We start from the raw sequence: 10,112 nt of genomic DNA, 5'->3' as shown, positions 1-10,112 counted from the left end.
AATGCGCACATATTCTCGGGATCAAAGTAATAAGGGATCACAAGAAAAGAATGTTGTGCTTATCCTGAGCTTCATATATCGATACTATCCTAGCTCGTTTTAGCATGCAAGACTCCATGACAGGTTTTTCTACCTTTTGGGCATGGAGTATATTTATCTAAAGAGATGTCTTTGAAGACATCAAAAGAGACAGAAGAAATGAAGGCAGTTCCTTATGCTTCAGCTGTAGGGAGCCTAATGTATGTTGTGAACGAGACCGGATATCTGTTTTGCCATGGGCATGGTTAGCAGATATCAAAGTAACCCAGGACTGGGACACTGGACTGTCGTAAAGCATATATTAAAGTACCTTAGAGGGACTAGAGATTATATGCTAGCTTACAAGGCAGATGATTTGCTCCCTGTGGGTTACATAGATTTCGACTTCCAATATGAAAGGGACAATAGTAAGTCAACCTTGGGGTTTTGTGTTTACTTTAGGAGGTGAAGCCATAACAATGGATGAGTGTTAAGCATAAATGCTTTTTGGACTCCACCATGGAAGTTGAGTATGTGGCAGCCTCTGAGGCAGCCATAGAAGTTGTATGGCTCAGAAACTTCATGATGGACTTAGATGTGATTCATGGCTTACCCAAAAATTATTACAGTGTATTGTGATAATAAGTAGTACAGTAGCAAACTCGAAGGAACCACGAGCCCATAAGGCAAGTAAACACATAGAGCGCAAGTACCACCCAAAACGAGACATCGTATAACGAGGAGAAGTTGTTGCCACCTAGATTGCATCAGATGATTGTTAGAGTGTAAACTAAAAGTCTAGCTTTTGTAAACATTTATTTTAGAAATAAAAGAATCACATTGGTCAAATGTCTACATTTATTTGTTAAGTATAGTTGTTCAATTAATTTATATTGTAAATAACATGGTGTGTGGTGTCATACACAGAAGATCATGTTATCAGTTCTTTATAAATTATAAATAGTTGCTCATGACTAAGATGGAAAGGAACAAACCATCGGAATAGTTGTAGTGTAATTAAGAATTAGTTTATCTTGATTAATAAATTACACTGGTACACTCTAAGTGTATTGAGTAGAACCATTTAGGTAAGTTCTTTTTAGACTGACTTAATAAAAGAATTAGACCTTAGTTATTATGGAAGTGTATGCTCTTAATCCTAATATAATAACAAGCACATATATTTAGTATTTATTTCTTTAACTTATCAAAGGGTGAGATTTAGCTTGATAAATCAATAGGCCCGATAAGTTGAGAAATGATATTACTTATAGTGTGTGTTGTTGATTATAGAAGGAATCTGTGTCCTAGTTATCTAGGTTGAGAATGCCCCCAAGAGGAGCTCATAAGGATTGTCATGTTAAACCCTGCAGGTGGACTTAGTCTGACATGACGATGAAGTTGAGTGGTACTACTCTTGGAGCTAGATATTAATTAAATGAGTTGTCAGTAACTCATTAAATTAATGGACATTCGATATCTTAAACACAGGGAGACTAACACACTCATGATAAGAAGGAGCCCATAATGTAATTTGGGATTGGTGCGGTAGGGCAATAATAACTCTCTAGTGGAATGAGTTATTATTGATGAACTTGAGTTGTGTGTTCGGGGCGAACACGGGATACTCAAGCTCGTCGGAAGGCCAAAACCAATTTCTCCTCTAGGTCCCTGTCGTAGCCTCATTAATGCCTCTAATCCACTCATGAAAAGCCCATCTTGGTGCCCAAGAAGGGGCCGACCCATGGCTTGGTGACCAAGCCAAAGGGGTCGGTCATAATCTCCTTAAGGTGGTCGGCCACAAGAAGTTTGAAGGGTGCCGACCACATATTTCAAATAAGGAGGGGTGTTTTAAATTTTTAAAATCTTCTCTTTGTAGATATCTACAAGTTTTAAAAGTGAGATTTTAAAATATAAAACTTTCCTTATTTGAATTAGGTCACATGATTTAAAAGAAAATCTAAAAGTTTTAAAACTTTCCTTTTTTAACCATCCTCATGGTTTTAAGGAAAAAGGAAGAGAAGTTTTAAAATGGTAAATTTTCTATTTTTGTAACCATTTTTAAAAAGGAAATTTTAGAAGAGAAGTTTTAAATTTTAAAACTTGGTTTTAATTTTTAAAATTTTTCTTTTTTAACATCCACATTGGGAAATTAAAAAGAGAGCATGTAAAATTTTATAAGAGCTTTTCTTCTTTGCTTATAAATTTTTTTACAAAAGTATTTCTTTCATTTTAAGGGGTCGGCCACCCTTGCTTGGTGCCCAAGCAAGGGGTCGGCCAATCAAATAAATCAATCAATTATTGATTGGATGATTGAATCAATCAAGAGAAAGGAAAAGGAAAAATAAAAGGGGAAAAGGAAAAACAAGAGGAAGATTTTAATTTTTATAAAAAGTCTTTCCTTATTTACCTTGGGCAAGTAATATAAAAGAACGAGAGGAGAGGCCTCATGGAGCTATCTAATCAATTCTATTCTTTTCTCTCTTCTCTCCAAGTCTTCTCCTAAGGGGCGGCCCTTGCTTCTCTTCACGCTAGGGCCGGCCACCTCTATGTGGTTGTTTTGTATGGTCGGATACAAATAGAAGGAGAAGAAGAGGAGAAGTAGGGTATGCATCTATTCTTATTCTATTGATTTTGCTCTCTCTTGTGGTCGAACCTCTTCCCTTCCCTTTCCCCTTGCTCTCTTTGGTTCCTTGTGGAGGTGGTGGCTGAAACTTAGAGATGGAGAAGAAGGACGTGTTCATCTTGGAGGATCGTCGCCCACACGACGTCCAAGAGGAAGCGAGGAATATGGAAGAAGATCTCGAGGTTATTAGCTTACGAAGAAGATGTATAACTAGTAATTTTCTTCCGCATCATGCTAGTTATTTTTCTTTGTATGAATTCCAAACACAAGAGACATTAGATTCTAGTTTTTCGGATTGGTTTCGAAGTTGTGTTTTTTTTTTGTTTTTCGAATTTGTGATTCGATTGTTCCTTTTGGTTAAACCTAGAGTTATATAAGGAAATTAAATATTAGCTTTCCTTAAAATGCTTTGTCTAGGCGGTGGTGGATGCTCCCATACCTAAGAAGGCCATTTGCCTCGCCATGCAGTCCTGGAAGCCAATTTTAGAAATTAATATTTAATTGAATTTATAACATAGGTGGATTTGTATCAATAGTGTTAAGTTCCGCTTGCAATCCAAGTCTAAAACATTAAGATCAGATAAGTTTAATTTGGAATCAATAATGTTAAGTTCCGTTTGCGATTCCTAATTTAACTTCTAAAGAACACAATAAGTGTTATTAGGAAAGGTTCAACACTTGTACAAAATTTTTGTACAGTGGAACCGGTACGATCTTCCTAGGACTAACCAACAATTGGTATCAGAGCTAAGGTTTATCTCTGTGTGTTTTGGTTTTCAAATAGATTATGCATATGTCATACATAATTTAGGCAGGATTATAGTAGGATGTGCTAACTTTGTGGTTGCAGGCTCCAACTATTATGACATATAGATATTGTGTGTGATTGGACCCTTGGACATGTCAAGGGTATTATTTTGTGTGTGCATGATTGTATGTATTAAATACAGCAGGAGCTGTATTAGTTTTAGAATTTTATTTTCGATCTAGATTACATGTACATTCCTTCGTGGAATATAGGATCGATATATGTAAAATTCTATTTTTTTCGCGGATCGTATCTTTGCGAGGCGTGGTGCTATTGGAGAACCAGAGGCGCAGCGGAATAAGAAGCAAGATAGATGTGACAACTCGACCTGATGGCGGTGGCTAAAGATGGCAGCAGTTAGGGTAAGAGCACACAGAGAACAGTGGTAGAAAAGGCCATAATAGTTAGAATATTAATTTTCATATTTATTGCTTTTATTTACTGTGATGTGTGTGTGTGCATGTGATATATGCTAGCATAGGTTAAAATTTCTCACCCTAAATAACTAAGTGGGAGAAGGATTTATTTTAATAAATTCCACGGTCTCTATTACTGGTTTGTAAGTGATGTAAACAAACTTGTGCGTTGGTTCTGAGTGCCTTCCTCCATATCGAATGAGTTTGTTTGTGGATCACTAGATCAAATTTCTATTTTTGGATGACTATAGGAAATTAATTAAGAGCGTGTGATCTTCCCCATCGGAAGGGGCACAATCTTATTTAATGGACTAAGTGTCAAGTAATGGTATACACTTAGGTACATTTAATAGTATCCTCTCTATCAGAGTCACTGCTATTATTTGTGTGACCAAAGTAAAGCTAACTATTAATTTGTCATAAAGATAGGTTGACAAAATAATAAAATTAAAACCCCCTATTACAAATGTTGAGATTTTATATACGTCCACACTATCATGGCATACAAAATTCACGGTGTATGAGGTAATTTTATTTGTCAGGTTGACAAGAAAATAAAATTAATGGGAAAAACCCCTCTTACAAATGTTTGGTTTTGTATACGTCCACACTATCATGGCATACAAAATTCACGGTGTTTGAGGTAATTTTATTTGTCATAAAGAGAGATTGACAAGATAATTAATGGGTAAAACCCTCCTCTTACAAATATTTGAATTTGTATACATCCACACTATCGTGACATACATAATTCCTGGTGTTTGAGGTGTTGGTGAATTTAAATAATATTGTTTGAGGAATCAATGTTATTTTAAATTCAAAGTTTTGACCAAATATTTGATCAAAGATAGACCAACTATTAATTTTATTTGTCATAAAGTTAGGTTGACAAGATAATAAAATTAATGGATAAAATCTTTGAATTTGTATACATCCACACTATCGTGGCATATAAAATTCACAGGGATTTTAAGGTGTTGGTCTTGACCAAATATTTTTGTGATTCTTAGGATTTCATATGTTTGTCAATCCCCTAACTGTTATACTATAGAATAGACTTAGTAGTCCCAATTAAGATTGGAAACAAAAACTTGGACTCTAAGATGGACTGTCCTCTCAGAATTAAGAACAATATAGGGGTATTTTATTCATTAGTTGTTGAAATATGTTTAGTGGTGTTATCTATCGGTACCTAGTGTGTAGATATGGGAGCCATTGATCATGTCTGCAAATCATTGCAGGGGTTCCAGGAAATCCGACAACTATATGAAGAGAAAATCACCATGGGCACTGCTACGAAAGTAGCAGTTGTTGCAGTGGGAGATGTTTATCCTTCGATAGGAATAAAACATGGATTTTTGAGAAATTGTCTTTACGTACCAAGTTTAGAAAGAACTAGTTTTCAGTTTCTAAACTATTTAAAGAACTTGATATTCTGCCTCTTTTAATAACAAAGTTGTTATCAAGAAAAAGAGGGAAGTTATCTGTTCTGGTACGTTGGTTGACAATTTAAAAATCCAATAACTCCCACGATGCAACAAATGAAAATTAATAACATATCTTCTAACTCTAATAAGAGAAAGCAATCTTCAAAAATGAACCAATCATATCTTTGGCATCTAAGGCTATGTTATATTAACTTGAGTAGGATTCAAAGGAGAATAACCGATGAACTTTTGGGTTTATTGGTAGTGGAAATCTTTCCAACCTGCGAGTCTTACTTGGAAGGAAAAATAACCAAGAAGCTTTTTAAGTCTAAGGGGTATAGAACCAAAGATGTGTTGGAATTGGTTCATTTTGATTTGTATGGTCCTATGTCTATCCAGGCAAGAGGAGGTTTCGAATATTTCGTCTATTTTATAGAAAACTATTCAAGATACGGGTACATTTACTTGATACGCCGCAAGTCGAAGTGATTTGATGAGTTCAAAGAGTACTAGGCTGATGTGGAGTAACATCAAAGTAAAAGTATCAAGACACTACGATTATATCATAGTGGCGAGCACCTCTTAGGAGAGTCTAGGAGTCATTTATCAGAAGTAGGGACTCAATCCCAACTAACTGCACCTGGTTCACCCTAACAGAATGGTGTAGAAGAAAGAAGGTATAGGATTCTTATGGAAATGAGTAGATCGATGATGAGTTATTGAGAAAATTACCAAATTCATTTTAAGGATATACTCTGGAAACGGAAGTGAACATAGTACCTTCTAAGTCAGAACTCTCTACTCCCATAGAATTGTAGAATAGGCAAAAGCCTAATCTGAAGCATATTCGGATTTGGGGTAGGCCAGCACATGTGCTGAAGGGAGACACTGAGAAGTTGGACAAGAGTTCACTTGTTTGTGGGTTATCCTAGAGAAACGAAAGGAGGTTTGTAATCCTTAAAAATCAGAAGGTCATTGTTAGCATCAATGACCGATTTTTAGAAGAGGACTATGTAATGAACCACAAGCCCATAAGTAAATTTGTTCTTAAGGAAATAATAAAGGACACGTCTAAATCTAGTACCAACTGTACAAGATGAAATATCACAAGAAACTGCAACACGTATCACAAACGATACACAATTACAGAAAGTGCCTCGTCGTAGTGGGAGGGTTGTTAGAAAACCTAAAAGATTCATGTTTTGGGAGAGTCTTTGGGCTTGATCCTAGGTAAACATGAACCTAATCCCCGGACATATGACGAAGCGCTCCAAGATTAAGATGCAACATCTTGGCAAATAGCAATAAATACAGAATTAGAATATATGTATTCTAATAAAGTCTGGGAGCTTGCAAAAACCACCAGATGGTGTAAAAGTCATTGGGTGTAAATAGGTCTACAATAGAAAAACAAGGATAAGACGGGAAGATGGAAACCTTCAAAGCAAGGCTTGTTGGAAAAGGAAATTTTTTCACCGACAGTCATGCTCAAGTCTATCTAGATTCTTTTATCTATTGCTGCTCATATGGATTATGAGATTTGGCAAGTGGATGTCAAGACAGCTTTTCTTAATGAAAGTCTTGAAGAAAACATCCATATAAAGCAACCAGAGGGGTTCATTGCAAAGGGCAAAGAGCATCTAGTATGTAAGCTCAATCAATCTATGGACTAAAGCAAAGCTTCAAGGTCTTGGAACATCCAGTTTAATGAAATAATCTTGACCTATGGATTTATTCAGTGTCCGGATGAGTCTTGTGTATACAAGAAGTGTGATAGGAAACGTGGTGGTATTTCTTGTACTATACGTAGATGACATTTTTGGTAGTTGGAAACAATATCAAAGTGTTGTCGGAAGTAAGGGTATGGTTGTCCAAGCAATTCGATATGAAGGACTTGGGAGAATGCACACATATTCTCGTGATTATCATAAGAAAAGAATGTTGTGCTTATCTCAAGCTTCATATATCGATACTATCCTAGCTCGTTTTAGCATATAAGACTTCAAGAAAGGTTTTCTACCATTTAGACATAGAGTAGTTTTATCTAAAGAGATGTCTCCAAAGACATCAAAGTAGATAGAGGACCTGAAGGCAATTCTTTAAGCTTCGGCTATCAGAAGTCTAATGTATGCTATGCATGAGATCGGATATCTGCTTTGCCGTGGGCATGGTTAGCAGATATCAAAGTAACCCTAGACAAGGGCATTGAACTACTGTAAAGCATATATTGAAGTACCTAAGAAGGACTAGAGATTATATGCTAGTTTACTAAGCAGATGATTTACTCCCTGTGGGTTACACTGATTCGAACTTCCAATCAGATAGGGACAATAGTAAGTTGACCTCGGGGTTTTGTGTTTACTTTAGGAGGTGAAGCCATAACAATGGAGGAGTGTTAAGCATAGGTGTTTTTTAGACTCTACCATAGAAGCTGAGTATATGACAACCTCTGAGGCAGCCATAGAAGCTGAATGACTCAGAAACTTCATGATGGATTTAGACATGATTTCTGGTTTGCCCAAAAATTATTACAATTTATTGTAATAATAGTGGTGCAGTAGCAAACTCGAAGAAACCATAAGTCCATAAGGCAAGTAAACACAATAGAGCGCAAGTACTACCCAATACGAGACATCGTTTAACGAGGAGAAGTTGTTGCCACCTAGATTGCATCAGATGATAGCCTAAGAGATCCTTTCACTAAGGCCCTTAAGGCAAGAGCTTTTGATGGGCATGTTGAAGGTTTGGGAATCAGATGTATGGAAGGATATATGGCAGCATAGTCTTTTAGTATAAATGGGAGATTGTTAGAGTGTATACTAAAAGCCTAGTTTTTGTAAGCATTTATTTTAGAAATAAAAGAATCACATTGGTCAAATGTCTACATTTATTTGTTAAGTGTAGTTGTTCAATTAATTTATATTGTAGATAACATGGTGTGTGGTGTCATACACAGAAGATCATGTTATCAGTTTTTTATAAATTATAAACAGTTGCTCATGACTAAGATGGAAAGAAACAAACCATTGGAATAGTCATAGTGTCATTAGGTATTAGTTTATCTTGACTAATAAATTACACTAGTACACTCTAAGTGTATTGAGTAGGACCATTTTAGATAAGTTCTTTTTATACCGACTTAATAAAAGAACTAGATCTTAGTTATTATGGAAGTGTGTGCTCTTAATCCTAATATAATAACAAGCACATATATTTAGTATTTATTTCTTTAACTTATCAAACGGTGAGATTTAGCTCGATAAATCAATAGGCCCGATAAGTTGGGAAATGATATTACTTATAGTGCGTGTTGTTGATTATAGAAGGAATCTGTGTCCTAGTTATTTAGGTTGAGAATGTCCCCAAGAGGAGCTCATAAGGATTGCCATGTTAAACCCTGCATGTGGACTTAGTCCTACATGACGATGAAGTTGAGTGGTACTACTCTTGGAACTAGATATTAATTAAATGAGTTGTCAGTAACTCATTAAATTAATGGACATTCGATATCTTAAACACAGGGAGACTAACACACTCATGATAAGAAGGAACCCATAATGTAATTTGGGATTGGTGTGGTAGTGCAATAATAACTCTCTAGTGAAATGAGTTATTATTGATGAACTTGAGTTGTGTGTTCGGGGCGAACATGGGATACTTAAGCTCGTTGAAAGGCCAAAACCAATTTCTCCTCTAGGTCCTTGTCGTAGCCTCATTAATGCCTCTATTCCACTCATGAAAAGCCTATCTTGGTGCCCAAGAAGGGGCCGACCCATGGCTTGGTGACCAAGCCAAAGGGGCCGACCATAATCTCCTTAAGGTGGCCGACCACAAGAAGTTTGAAGGGTACCGACCACATATTTCAAATAAGGAGGGGTGTTTTAAATTTTTAAAATCTTCTCTTTGTAGATATCTACAAGTTTTAAAAGAGAGATTTTAAAATATAAAACTTTCCTTATTTGAATTAGGCCACATGGTTTAAAAGAAAATCTAAAAGTTTTAAAACTTTCCTTTTTTAACCATCCTCATGGTTTTAAGGAAAAAGGAAGAGAAGTTTTAAAATTGTAAATTTTCTATTTTTGTAACCATGTTAAAAAAAGAAATTTTAGATGAGAAGTTTTAAATTTTAAAACTTTATTTTAATTTTTAAAATTTTCCTTTTTTAACATCCACATTGGGAAATTAAAAAGAGAGCTTGTAAAATTTTATAAAAGATTTTCTTCTTTGCTTATAATTTTTTTTACAAAAGTATTTCCTTCCTTTTAAGGGGTCAGCCAATCAAATAAATCAATCAATTATTGATTGGATGATTGAATCAATCAAGAGAAAGGAAAAGGAAAAATAAAAGGGGAAAAGGAAAAACAAGAGGAAGATTTTAATTTTTGTAAAAAGTCTTTCCTTATTTTCCTTGGGCAAGTAATATAAAAGAAGGGGAGGAGAAGCCTCATGGAGCTATCTAATCAATTCTATTCTTTTCTCTCTTCTCTCCAAGTCTTCTCCTAAGGTTCGACCCTTCTCTTCATGCTAGGGTCGGCCACCTCTATGTGGTTGTTTTGTATGACCAGATACAAAGAGAAGGAGAAGAAGAGGAGAAGTAGGGTATGCATCTATTCTTATTCTATTGATTGTGCTCTCTCTTGTGGTCGGACCTCTTCCCTTCCCTTTCCCCCTGCTCTCTTTGGTTCCTTGTGGAGGTGGTGGCCGAAACTTAGAGAAGGAGAAGAAGGCTTTTGGGTCGTGTTCATCTTGGAGGATCATCGCCCACACGACGTCCAAGAGGAAGCGAGGAATACGGAAGAAGATCTCGAGGTTATTAG

Source organism: Zingiber officinale, chromosome 1B (assembly GCF_018446385.1).
Source record: "Zingiber officinale cultivar Zhangliang chromosome 1B, Zo_v1.1, whole genome shotgun sequence".
NCBI classification, from domain to species: Eukaryota; Viridiplantae; Streptophyta; class Magnoliopsida; order Zingiberales; family Zingiberaceae; genus Zingiber; species Zingiber officinale.
The sequence above is the reverse complement of the archived record's forward strand: the minus strand, read 5'-3'. Positions refer to the sequence as shown.